Below are 12,057 nucleotides of genomic sequence, written 5' to 3'. Positions count from 1 at the left end.
TCCCGAACAATTGCAAGACCCTGATAAAATGGTAGAATATTTGAAAGGAAAATGCTGTGGGGATTCTAAGGAGACACAACTTACTGCGCTGTGCTGGGCCCTGGCCACAGTCTATCAAACACTGCTTGACAGTAGACAGCACCATCCAGAGGGAGAAAGCAGACCCACAGGCACTGCAGATGCCCAAGCCCCTGCAACAGGCACTGTAGTTGAGCCAAAAGATCAACCCATACCAGTATCAGTTGCCCCTATACACAAAAAGAAATACACGAGGAAATCGGTTCGCTTAGTGAAAGATGATGATGAACCAGGACCATCACGAGAACAAGAAGAAGAGCCAGAACCAGAAGTGATCACTCGATCCCTGTCCATGAGTGAGCTGTGAGATATGCGGAAAGATTTCAGCCGCCTTCCAGGGGAGCACATCATTACCTGGCTGCTCCGCTGCTGGGATAACGGGGCCAGTAGCCTGGAACTGGAGGGCAGGGAGGCCAAGCAGCTAGGATCCTTGTCTAGGGAAGGGGGCATTGACAAGGCAATTAGGAAGAAGGCACAGGCCCTCAGCCTCTGGAGGCGACTCCTGTCAAGTGTGAGGGAAAGGTATCCTTTCAGCGAAGATGTCGTATGTCGGCCAGGCAAGTGGACCACTATGGAGAGAGGTATGCAATATCTGAGGGAATTAGCTGTGGCGGGAGATGGTTTATTATGATCCGGACAACGCACAGTTGCCCACAGACCCCGATGAAGTCCACTGTACCCGATCCATGTGGTGAAAATTTGTGCGAAGCACACCATCATTGTTCGCCAACTCACTGGCGGTAATTGACTGGAAGAGTGAAGAGGCACCCACGGTGGACAAAGTGGCTGGCCGACTCCGGCAATATGAAGAGAGCCTTTCTTCCTCCTTGTCTCGGCTGTGGAGAAACTGTCCCAGGATGTCCAGCAACTCAAAGAGGATTATCTTACTCCCCACCTGTACAGACCCGTATTTCAGCTGTTAGGAGTAAGCGTTTTTCTGCTCCGGAGAGGGGATATAGAGCCATACACACCACGAGGTATCCTGTGGTTTTTCCTGCGTGACCACGGAGAAGACATGAGGAAATGGGATGGGAAGCCATCCTCAACCCTGCGGGCACGCGTACATGAGCTACAAGGCAAGCCAGTTGTAAAAAGGGACTCTTCCAGAAAGAATGCTGCTCCAGTTTCCACCGGGCAGCCCCCAGACCAAGTGAAAGGCCAGATCGCACTTCTGATCCTCTTGAAGGGACTTCTAAGTCCTTTTTGCAAGAGGTGAGTAGTAACTATGACGAGCAGGATTAAAGGGGCCCTGCCTCCAGCCAGGTGGAGGAAAGGGACAATAGGGTGTATTGGACTGTGTGGATCCGATGGCCTGGCACATCGGACCCACAGGAGTACAAGGCCCTAGTGGACACGGGTGCACAGTGTACCCTAATGCCATCGAACTATGAAGGGGTGGAACCGATATCTATTTCTGGTGTGACGGGGGGATCCCAACAGTTGACTCTGTTGGAGGCTGAAGCAAGTCTAACTGGGAATGAGTGGCAAAAGCCCCCCATTGTGACTGGGCCGGAGGCTCTGTGCATCCTGGGCATAGACTACCTCCGGAAAGGGTATTTCAAAGACCCAAAAGGCTACTGGTGGCTTTTGGAATAGCTGCCTTGGAAGCGGAGGAAATAATTGAACCATTGTCTGGTTTGCCTGGTCTCTCGGAGGACCCTTCTGTTGTAGGGTTGCTGAGGCTTGAAGAGCAACAGGTGCTGATTGCTACTACAACTGTGCACCGGCGGCAATACCGCACCAACAGAGACTCTCTGGTTCCCATCCAGAAGCTGATTTGTCAACTGGAGAGGCCAGGGAGTGATCAGCAGAACCCGCTCACCCTTTAACAGTCCCCTATGGCCAGTGCGGAAGTCCAATGGCGAGTGGAGGCTGACAGTAGGCTATCGTGGCCTCAATGAAGTCACTCCGCCCATGAGTGCTGCCGTGCCAGACATGCTGGAACTTCAATATGAACTGGAGTCAAAGGCAGCCAAATGGTATGCCACAATTGATATAGCTAATGCATTTTTCTCGATCTCTTTGGCAGCAGAGTGCAGGCCACAGTTTGCCTTCACTTGGAGGGGCAGTCCAGTACACCTGGAATCGACTGCCCCAGGGGTGGAAACACAGCCCCACCATCTGCCATGGGACTGATCCAGACTGCACTGGAAAAGGGTGAAGCCCCAGAGCACCTGCAATACATTGATGACATCATTGTATGGGGCAACACAGCAGCAGAGGAAGTTTCTGAGAAAGGGAAGAAAATAACCCAAATCCTGCTGCAGGCTGGCTTTGCCATAAAGTGAAGTAAGGTGAAGGGGCCTGCGCAGGAAATCCAATTTTCAGGAATAAGGTGGCATGATGGGTGGCGTCAGATCCCAATGGATATTATCAACAAAATAGCAGCCATGTCCCCACCAACCAACAAAAAGGAGACACAGGCCTTCTTAGGTGTTGTGGGTTTCTGGCGAATGCACATTCCGAATTACGGTTTGATAGTAAGCCCTCTCTACCACATAACCGGGAAGAAGAATGATTTCAAATGGGGCCCTGAGCAATGATAAGCTTTTGAACAAATTAAACAAGAAACAGTCATGCCGTAGCTCTTGGGCCAGTCCGGGCAGGACCAGATGTAAAAAATGTGCTGTACACCGCAGCCGGGGAGAATGGCCCTACCTGGAGTCTCTGGCAGAAAGCACCAGGGGAGACTCGAGGTCGACCCCTGGGGTTTTGGAGCCGGGGATATAGAGGATCCGAGGCCCGCTACACTCCAACGGAAAAGGAGATAGTGGCAGCCTATGAAGGGGTTCGAGCTGCTTCAGAGGTGATTGGCACTGAAGCACAGCTCCTCCTGGCACCCCAAATGCCAGTGCTGGGCGGGATGTTCAAAGAGAGGGTTCCTTCTACACACCATGCAACCGATGCTACGTGGAGTAAGTGGGTTGCACTGATTACACAACGGGCTAGAAGAGGAAGTCCCAATCGTCCAGGGATTCTGGAAGTGATCACAGACTGGCCAGAAGGGAAGGTTTCGGAATGTCGCCAGAGGAGGAGGTGACATGTGTTGAAGAAGCCCCACCGTATAATAAACTAACAGAAGATGAGAAACCATATGCCCTCTTCACTGGTAGGTCCTGTCGCATCGTGGGAAAGCATCAAAGGTGGAAGGCCGCTGTATGGAGTCCTACACAGTGAGTTGCGGAAGCTGCTGAAGGAGAAGGTGAATCGAGCCAGTTTGCAGAAATGAAAGCCATCCAGCTGGCTTTAGATATTGCTGAAAGAGAAAAGTGGCCGATGCTCTACCTCTACACTGATTGATGCATGGTGGCCAATGCCCTGTGGGGGTGGTTACAGCAGTGGAAGCAGAGCAACTGGCAGCGCAGAGGGCAAACCCATCTGGGCTGCCCCACTGTGGCAAGATATTGCTGCCCGGCTAGAGAAGCTAGTTGTAAAGGTACATCATGTAGATGCCCACGTACCCAAGAGTCGGGCCACTGAGGAACCTTAGAACAACCAGCAGGTAGATCAGGCTGCCAAGATTGAAGTGGCTCAGGTGGATTTGGACTGGCAGCGTAAGGGTGAATTATTTCTAGCTCCTGGTGGGCCCATGACACCTCAGGCCATCAAGGAAGAGATGCGACATATAGATGGGCCCATGATCGAGGGGTGGACTTGAGCACGGATACCATCTCACAGGTCATCCATCAATGTGAAACGTGCGCCGCAATCAAGCAAGCCAAGCGGGTAAAGCCTCTGTGATATGGAGGCCGATGGTTGAAATATAAACATGGGGAAGCATGGCAAATCGACTACATCACACTCCCACAAACCCGCCAAGGCAAGCATTATGTTCTTACAATGGTGGAAGCAACCACTGGGTGGCTGGAAACATATCCTGTGCCCCATGCCACTGCCTGGAACACTATCCTGGGTCTTGAAAAACAAGTCCTGTGGCGACATGGCACCCCAGAGAGAAGTGAGTCAGACAATGGGACTCATTTTTGGAACAACCTCATAGACACCTGGGCCAAAGAGCATGGCATTGAGTGGGTGTATCACATCCCCTACCATGCACTAGCCTCTGGGAAAGTTGAAAGGTACAATGGACTGCTAAAACTACCCTGAGAGCAATGGGTGGTGGGACCCTCAAACGTTGGGATACACATTTAGCAAAGGCCACCTGGTTAGTTAAAAGTAGGGGATCTGCCAATCAAGCTGGCCCTGCCCAATCAAAATTCCCACACCCAGTAGAAGGGGATAAAGTTCCTGTAGTGCGCATGAAAAATATGTTGGGTAAAACAGTTTGGGTTATCCCTGCTTCAGGCAAAGGCAAGCCCATCTGCGGGATTGCTTTTGCTCAGGGACCAGGGTGCACTTGGTGGGTGATGAGAAAAGATGGGGAAGTCCGGTGTGTACCCCAAGGGGATTTGATTTTGGGTGAAAATAGCCAATAAATTAAATTGCATGATATTAATAGCGATATACTGTATCAATGGTATGACCATAAGAATCACCCCAAACTAATGAAGGATGGACTTTGAAACTGAACAAAGTGCCACGATGATGGAACTAGAACTGACTTCAACTGGTGCCCAGAAACTTTATTGAAAAATCACATCTTTGGCATCCAGACTGTGAGCATGGACCATACCAGATACACCGGCTGTGAAGACTCCGGATGCAGCGTGCAACAATCCAGCAGCACGCACCTTTGCTCCTGCCCTGAGAGACTGTAATGGCAGATGGAACCCAAAACCATGGACTAAATGAACTCAAAAGACATTTTAGAGCGATAGCCCATAGAGTAAGGCAATGAGATCTGTAAAATAATCTGGGCATGACGTAGATGGTATGGAATAAGGGGTGGCTAATGTCCTGGTTCTGGCAAGGATAGGGTTAATTTCACAAGGATCCAGGACAGGTGAGCCAAGCTGGCCGGGCGCTATTCCATACCATGTGACATCATGCTCACCATAAAAGGGGGCTAGTCGGGCAGGGGCGGGCTCGACATGGCTCCAGGACAGGTTGAGTGTCAGGTCGTCCGATAGTCAGGTCTTCGGATTGGTAAATTGTTCTCTGTTATCACCCATTGTTTATATCTGTTGTTGATTGTTTCCCTCTCCCTTGCTGTCCCAGTAAACTGCCCTTATCCCAACCCTCCAGACTTTGCCATTGTTTTTCCGTTCCACTCCCCATCCCGCCGGGGGAGGGGTGAGCGAGCGGCACATGGCACTTAGCTGCTGGCTGGGGCTAAACCATGTCAGGCACATAGGGATAGCCTGCTCCTGTGCCTTTAAGACTTCCTTCTTGAAGAATGCCCAGCCTTCCTGGACCCCTTTGCCCTTCAGGACTGTCTCCCAAGGGACTCTCTCAACCAGTGTCATGAGCAGGCCAAGTTTTGCCCTCTGGAAGTCTTTGGTAGTGGTTTTGCTGACCCCCTTCCTTACTTCTCCAAGAATCGAAAAGTCTATCATTTCATGGTCGCTAAGTCGAAGACGACCTCCGACCACCATATCTCCTACCAGTCCTTCTCTGTTTGTAAACAGCAGGTCAAATGAGGCACCTCCCCTGGTAGGCTCACTTACCAGCTGTGTCAGGAAGTTATCTTCCACACACTCCAGGAACCTCCTGGACTGTTTCCTCTCTGCTGTGTTGGATTTCCAGCAGACGTCTGGTAAGTTGATGTCCCCCACAAGAACAAGGGCTAGCGATTGTGAGACTTCTGCCAGCCGCTTGTAGAATGCTTCATCTACCTCTTCATCCTGGTTGGATGGTCCTGTAACAGACACCCAGCAGGATATATCTGCCTTGTTGGCCTTCCCCTCATCCTTACCCATAAGCACTCGACCTTATCATCACAATCGTTGAGCTCTATACAATCGAAACACTCCCTAACATACAGAACCACCCCACTGCCCCTCCTTCCTTGCCTATCCCTTCTGAAGTGCTTATAGCATCCATTGCAGCACTCCAGTCATGAGAGTCATCCCACCATGTTTCTGTGATGGCGACTAAATCATAGATATCCTGCCGCACAATGGCTTCCAGCTCCTTCTGTTTGTTGCCCATGCTATGTGCATTGGTGTAGATTCACTTGAGCTGGGCTTTCAATTTCACCCCCAACACTGGCATGCCATCTCTAGGCTCCTCTCTAGTGAGCCTGGTTGTATCCCCTCCCCCCTTCGATCCTAGTTTAAAGCCCTCCCAAAGAGCCCTGCCAACTCATGAGCAAGATCCTTTTCCCCCTTTGAGATAGCTGGACTCCATCTGTCACCAGCAGGCCTGGTGCCATGTAAACCTCCTAATGATCAAAAAACCCAAAATTCCACCAATGGCACCAGCCTCTGAGCCACATGTTTATCAGGTGAGCTTTCCTCTTCCTTTCAGTATTCTTCCCTGCCACTGACAGGATTGAGGAAAACACTACCTGTGCTCCTGATCCTTCGACCAATTGCCCCAGTGCCCTGAAGTCCCTTTTGATCGCTTTTGGACTTCTCTCTGCAACTTCATCACTGCCAACCTGCATAACCAATAGCGGGTAATAATCAGAGGGCTGGACCAGGGAGTTTCCTGGTAACGTCTCTAACCCAGGCCCCAGGGAGGCAGCAGACTTCCCTGTGGGTATGGGTCTGGTTGGCATATTGGGCCCTCTGTTCCCCTCAGAAGGGAATCGCCTATGACGATTACCCTCCTTTTTTCTTAACAGAGGCAGTCGTAATGTGTGGGGCTGACTGACTCACCCTAGGCATCCCCCTAGATGGACCTTCACCTACATTCTTATTTGCCTGGCCCTCCAGTTCCAGAGCCCCATATCTGTTGTGTAAGGGCAACTGGGGAGGGTGAGGGAGGCCGGGAGGGGAGTCACCTGCTGCCTCGAGCAGGGACCTGTTTCATTCCCCCCCATCTCTAATGTCTCTTCCTCCTGCTTGGTGGCAAGAGGGTAGGGGATCCTCTGCTTCTTGTGGAGCCTCCATCGGCTGCCTTGGCCTCAGGAATGGCAGGGTGTGGCTCCACCAATCTAGCTCCCTCTCACACTCCCTGATACTCCTTAATCTTTCCACTTCCTCTTTCAGCTCTGCTACCAGCTGAGCAAATCATCCACCCGGTCGCACCGAAACAGCTGTTGTCTCTGCTGCCATCCCAGTCCGAGTGACAGGCTCAAGCAATCCCTGAGAACTGAAAATGGAAAAGAAAAAAAAACCCAAAACTTGTGGGTTTGAGATAAAGACAGTTTAATAGGACAAAAAAGGAAGGATGATGATAATAATAATAGAAATATACAAATGTGATGAACAGCACAATTTCTCACACCTGAAGTCAGTGCTCCACAAGACCCTGAACTGACCCGCCTCCTGGCCCACACCCCAGTTATATACAGAACATGATGTCATATGGTATGGAATATCCCTTTGGTCAGTTGGGTCAGTAGTCCTGGCTGTGTCCTCTCCCAGCTTCTGGGCACCCCCTGCGTTCCTTGTTGGCAGGCCAGTACAGGAAGCTGAAAAGTCCTTGACTGCTTTGGCAACAACTAAAAACATCAGCGTGTTATCAACATTATTCCTCATCCTAAATCCAAAACTCAGCACTACACAGTTGCCAGAAGAAAATTAACTCTATCCCTGTCAAAACCAGGACAGCTGAACACAAGAATCATCTCTGTCAGGGACAGCTGTATGCTTTCCTTTTTGCTCTGTACTTGCACAGGTTTGTCTACTGCTATAGCTTATGTAACCGTCAATTCAGTTATATCTGTATTTTTTAAAAGTACTGTTTAATTAATGCTTATTATTCAACAAGCACTATTTCTAATCTTGATAACACCACAGTCTGGAATCAGTCTATTTCACTTCTCTAAGTGATCACCTTAGGAGCAATTGCATATTTTCACAAAATTGACATGAACCTCAGTCCATCACGTGTTATTCTCTGCCAGCTATAAAGCAAGCTTCAAATGTATGCAAGTCATCACACATACTGAAGATTATATTTTTTTTGGCAGGGGGAAAGAGAGCTTCATGCTCCAATCTGTGTTCTGTGCAGTTATTGGAATTTTATATTTTTGTTTTTAGGAGGACTCCACTTGCTCCTCTATTGGCACCATAACTGTAGAAGCAGAGGTTAATCAATCTTCTCAAATAAGGTCGTGTACAGGACCGTATTCTCAGTGCCTGTACTGTTGTCCTGAAATCTTACCAAGTTCATAGAGAAAAAGACATCTTGTACAAATTCAAGGCCACATCTCAGAACAGAAGTAGTTTTTTATGAAACAGACAATATACTGTCTCAAGAAGTTGGATTAGAAAGTCTTGAGGTGGTTGTTGTACTGTTTCTCATAGTGGCAGAAAAGGTTCAGAGATATCAGGAAAGCAAGAATAGAATATTTTCTCCCCTCCTCTTGTCTTTGAGGGTCATTTATTGATTTTCAATAACTTTCCTTGGCATAACAGAAGTGAAAAGAAGTACAGGCTGGAGCTTTGAGGTAGATCAGCCTGCATCTTTTTTTTAAAGTATACCAAGATTACCAAAGACTGCTAAAATTTAAATTGGCTCTTGGTTGAAGATGGATGTATGGATATTCTAGGCCTTTCCCAAATAATGTGAGCAGCTCAAAAGGAGGGGAAAAAAAGCTATTACAATCAAAAGGCAGATTTTATCTGAGCAGATGTTACAAACAGAAGATCCCAAGTGAAGTAAAAAAGACCAAAGAATTTTCTCTCTTCTACCTATTGTGGACTTATAGGGTGGGTTGTTTCCTTCAGGCTTTTTCTCACATAAATTATCTTTTCTCTTTTTGGCTTCCTGAGCCACAGACAACTCTACATTGTTCCAGAACTGGAGGTCTGTGCCTGCTTCTGGTGCTCCTTAGCAGTCTTCCACTCTTTGCTATACTACAATCTTCCTTCTTCCTACATTTTTATTTTCCCCTTCTTATGTCTGTCTTATACTGTCTTCTGCAATGTTTCCAGATTGGGCATCTGTGGTGGGTTGACCCTGGCTGGAGGCCAGGTGCCCACCAGAGCCGCTCTATAACTCCCCCTCCTTAACTAGACAGGGGAGAAAAGGTATAACATGGGTTTAGATAAGCACAGGAAGAGATCACTCATCAATTACCATATTTAGGAACATACTGGCAGAGGCATTTGGCAAAACCACACGAGCATCCTGAAGTGCAATACTTGGAATATGAAGAATAAAAATTTGTTACACTTAATTACAATGCTTGGTTGCTGTATTTTTTTCTCTCTGCCTAACAATACACTACTAGGAAGAGACTTCATCTTGAGAGAAGTTAGGGAACAAAATGCAAAGGCAATCATGTGTCTAATTTGTTCATATAATTGTTGCAATTATACATTCAGATTGGACAGTTGTACATGAAATAACTGTGATCAGCTGCTTGTGCATCCATAAGCAGCTAGCCCCTATCCTCATGCAATCATAGTAAATCCACATGCAAATTAAATTCACAGTTACAATCTGTTACTCCAGCATGTGTGATGTGTTGGTCTCACAGGTCTTCCTGAAAGCTGGTCTGGTCTGTGAATGATGTCAAATAACTCTGTCCAATCAATGGAATCATACCAGCCATGACCACTTCAGTTCAAATATTTGTTAGGATGTGTTCATACTAATGAGTATAACATCAATATTGTTACACTCATTAATAGCTTTATTTATTGACTATTTACATTTGCATGAAGAATCATACTATATTCTTTGGTAGCTTCTGGATGGATGGAACCTTTCAAGTTCTAAGTTTAAAATAAATCCATCATGAATTCACATTCTTAAAATCAAGAGGGAGCTGTTGGAGCTGAGCTGATTTCCCTACTACACAAATACACTGAGTTCTGAACAAAATGAGCTTGTAGGATCCTATGGAGCTTGTAGGATCAAGCTGCATGTACATAACTTTCTTCAGGCAGGCTTGGACTGGACTACTAAGTCTCAGATCACAAAATGCCATTGCTTTCTATTACAAAATTAATATAGATGAACTTGCAATTTTCTGTTGCAATTCCTTCAAGGCTACACAAATTCTGCCTGTGTTAAAGCAGTTGACAAAACTGTCTGCACTCTGAAGACTCTAAATATTCCCCAAGCATCTTACATGTACTGGGACAAAAAACTGCCTCTAGGTCCCTGAAGCATTTAACTATGTGATGTGGATTTTGCCCTTCATCTAAAGAAATACGTGGCCCAAACAACAGGTACTATTCCTCTTTCGGGGAGGAAGGACTAATGCTGATGGAGAAATAAGTTCTACTTTGCTCAGTCTAATAATGGTCTTCGGTCTTTGACTAAATAAATCTTATCCTATTTTTAGCAATAAAAAGCTATCAATGGTATTTCTGTGTATGCTAAGAGACATTTTTATCCTAAAAGGTCCTCATTCTCAGTGCTGTGCAAGGTGCAAAATGTATGAAAGAAAATCTTATTTCCAAGCTTTTACAGCTATAAGGCTAGATAGAAAAGGGAAAAATAAAAAAGGCTGGTGATCTTTGTGAGGAGGTAGTAAGTCCAAGGAAGATCACTTGATCTGAATTATGTTAACTGGAAGTATCGATGGAAAAGGAGTTTGAAACTTTAAACTGCCCTGCCTCTGAGTAGTCCCTTTGTCTGAAAGTACTGGAAACTTTCCGAATTAGATTAAACTCTCTTCTAAAAGTTTATTATTTAATGGGTATTCTTAAAATTAAGAAGTTTGGTTTTTAAACACTGAATAGTTGTATGTGAGCAAATATATTTATTTGCAATGATGCTATAGGATCACAGAATAGCTGAGTTTGGAAGGGACCTCTGGAGGTTAGCAAGTCCAACTCCCCTGCTCAAAGCAGGGTCAACTAGGGGAGGTGTGCTGGTTTGGTTGGGATAGAGTTAATTTTCTTCATAGTACCTAGTATGGGGCTATGTTTTGGATTTGTGCTGAAAACAGGGTTGATATAACATAGAGATGTTTTTGTTATTGCTGAGCAGTGCTTGCACAGAGTCAAGGCCTTTTCTGCTTCTCACCCACTCCACCAGCAAGTAGGCTGGGGGTGCACAAGAAGTTGGGAGGGACACAGCCGGGACAACTGACCTGAACTGACCAAATGGATATCCCATACCATATGACATCGTGCTCAGCATTAAGGGGCTAGGGGAAGAGGAAGGAGTGGGAGGACATTCGGAAGTGATGGCATTTGTCTTCCCAAGTAACTGTTATGCATGATGGAGCCCTGCTTTCCTGGAGATGGCTGAACACCTGCTTGCCCATGGGAAAGTGGTGAATGAAATTCCTTGCTTTGCTTTGCTTGCGTGCACGGCTTTTGCTTTACTTATTGAACTGTCTTTATCTCAACCCATGAGTTTTCTCACTTTACTTTTCCAATTCTCTCCCCCATCCTGCCTTGGGGAGAATGAGCGAGCGGCTACGTGGTGCTAAGTTGCTGGCTGGAGTTAACCACAGAAATCCTTTCTGGCGCCCAGCGTGGGACACAAAGGCTTTGAGAAAATGACAGATTTGATTGGAATGTGCTAGATCGAATTTATAGTTGTTATTAGCTATTAGCTATTAATTAGCAGGTTCCTGTGCTTGCCATGGGGCTTGCTTGCCTTACTAATAGGGTCTAGTGCTTGTTAGTGGCTACTTTTAGCTTTGCTTGCTGTACTGCTGAACTGCTAATCACCTTACTTTGCTGTGCCTGGGAACATTTTGATAACAGCAATGGCAATGCGCCCAGGCTGGAAGATGGCCAGGGCATTGCTGCTGTTTCTGTGCTGCTATCCTGGACAGGCTGGAACTCCAGTGTGAACTCGAGTCAAAGGGACTGTGACCTGTGGATGAGTCCATGTGGGAGCAGGACATCCTGAAGCATCTGTGGTCATGAATAAGTCCACACCAGGCAGGTATATCTCGAAGTGTCTGTGGCCATGGTTATGTCTGTGCCGTAGCAGGTATACCTCTGGAGGGATTATGGCCCAAGGATAAGTCCATGCTGGAGAAGATAAACCTTG

General features: G+C 47.0%; 1 long non-coding RNA gene across 1 annotated transcript in view; it reads left to right on the top strand.

Annotated features, from left to right (window-relative positions):
* LOC142599235 (uncharacterized) overlaps positions 1–12,057 on the top strand; it is a 911,312-nt gene that overhangs the window by 497,418 nt on the left and 401,837 nt on the right. Inside the window, exon 2 of the long non-coding RNA XR_012832858.1 lies at positions 11,510–11,596. This is a non-coding gene — a long non-coding RNA (uncharacterized LOC142599235). The remainder of the gene's footprint in view (positions 1–11,509; positions 11,597–12,057) is intronic.

The sequence above is a fragment of the Balearica regulorum genome, chromosome W (assembly GCF_011004875.1).
Source record: "Balearica regulorum gibbericeps isolate bBalReg1 chromosome W, bBalReg1.pri, whole genome shotgun sequence".
Taxonomy (NCBI): domain Eukaryota; kingdom Metazoa; phylum Chordata; class Aves; order Gruiformes; family Gruidae; genus Balearica; species Balearica regulorum.
Note: the sequence above shows the minus strand (reverse complement) of the source record. Positions and strands in the feature narration are given on the sequence as shown.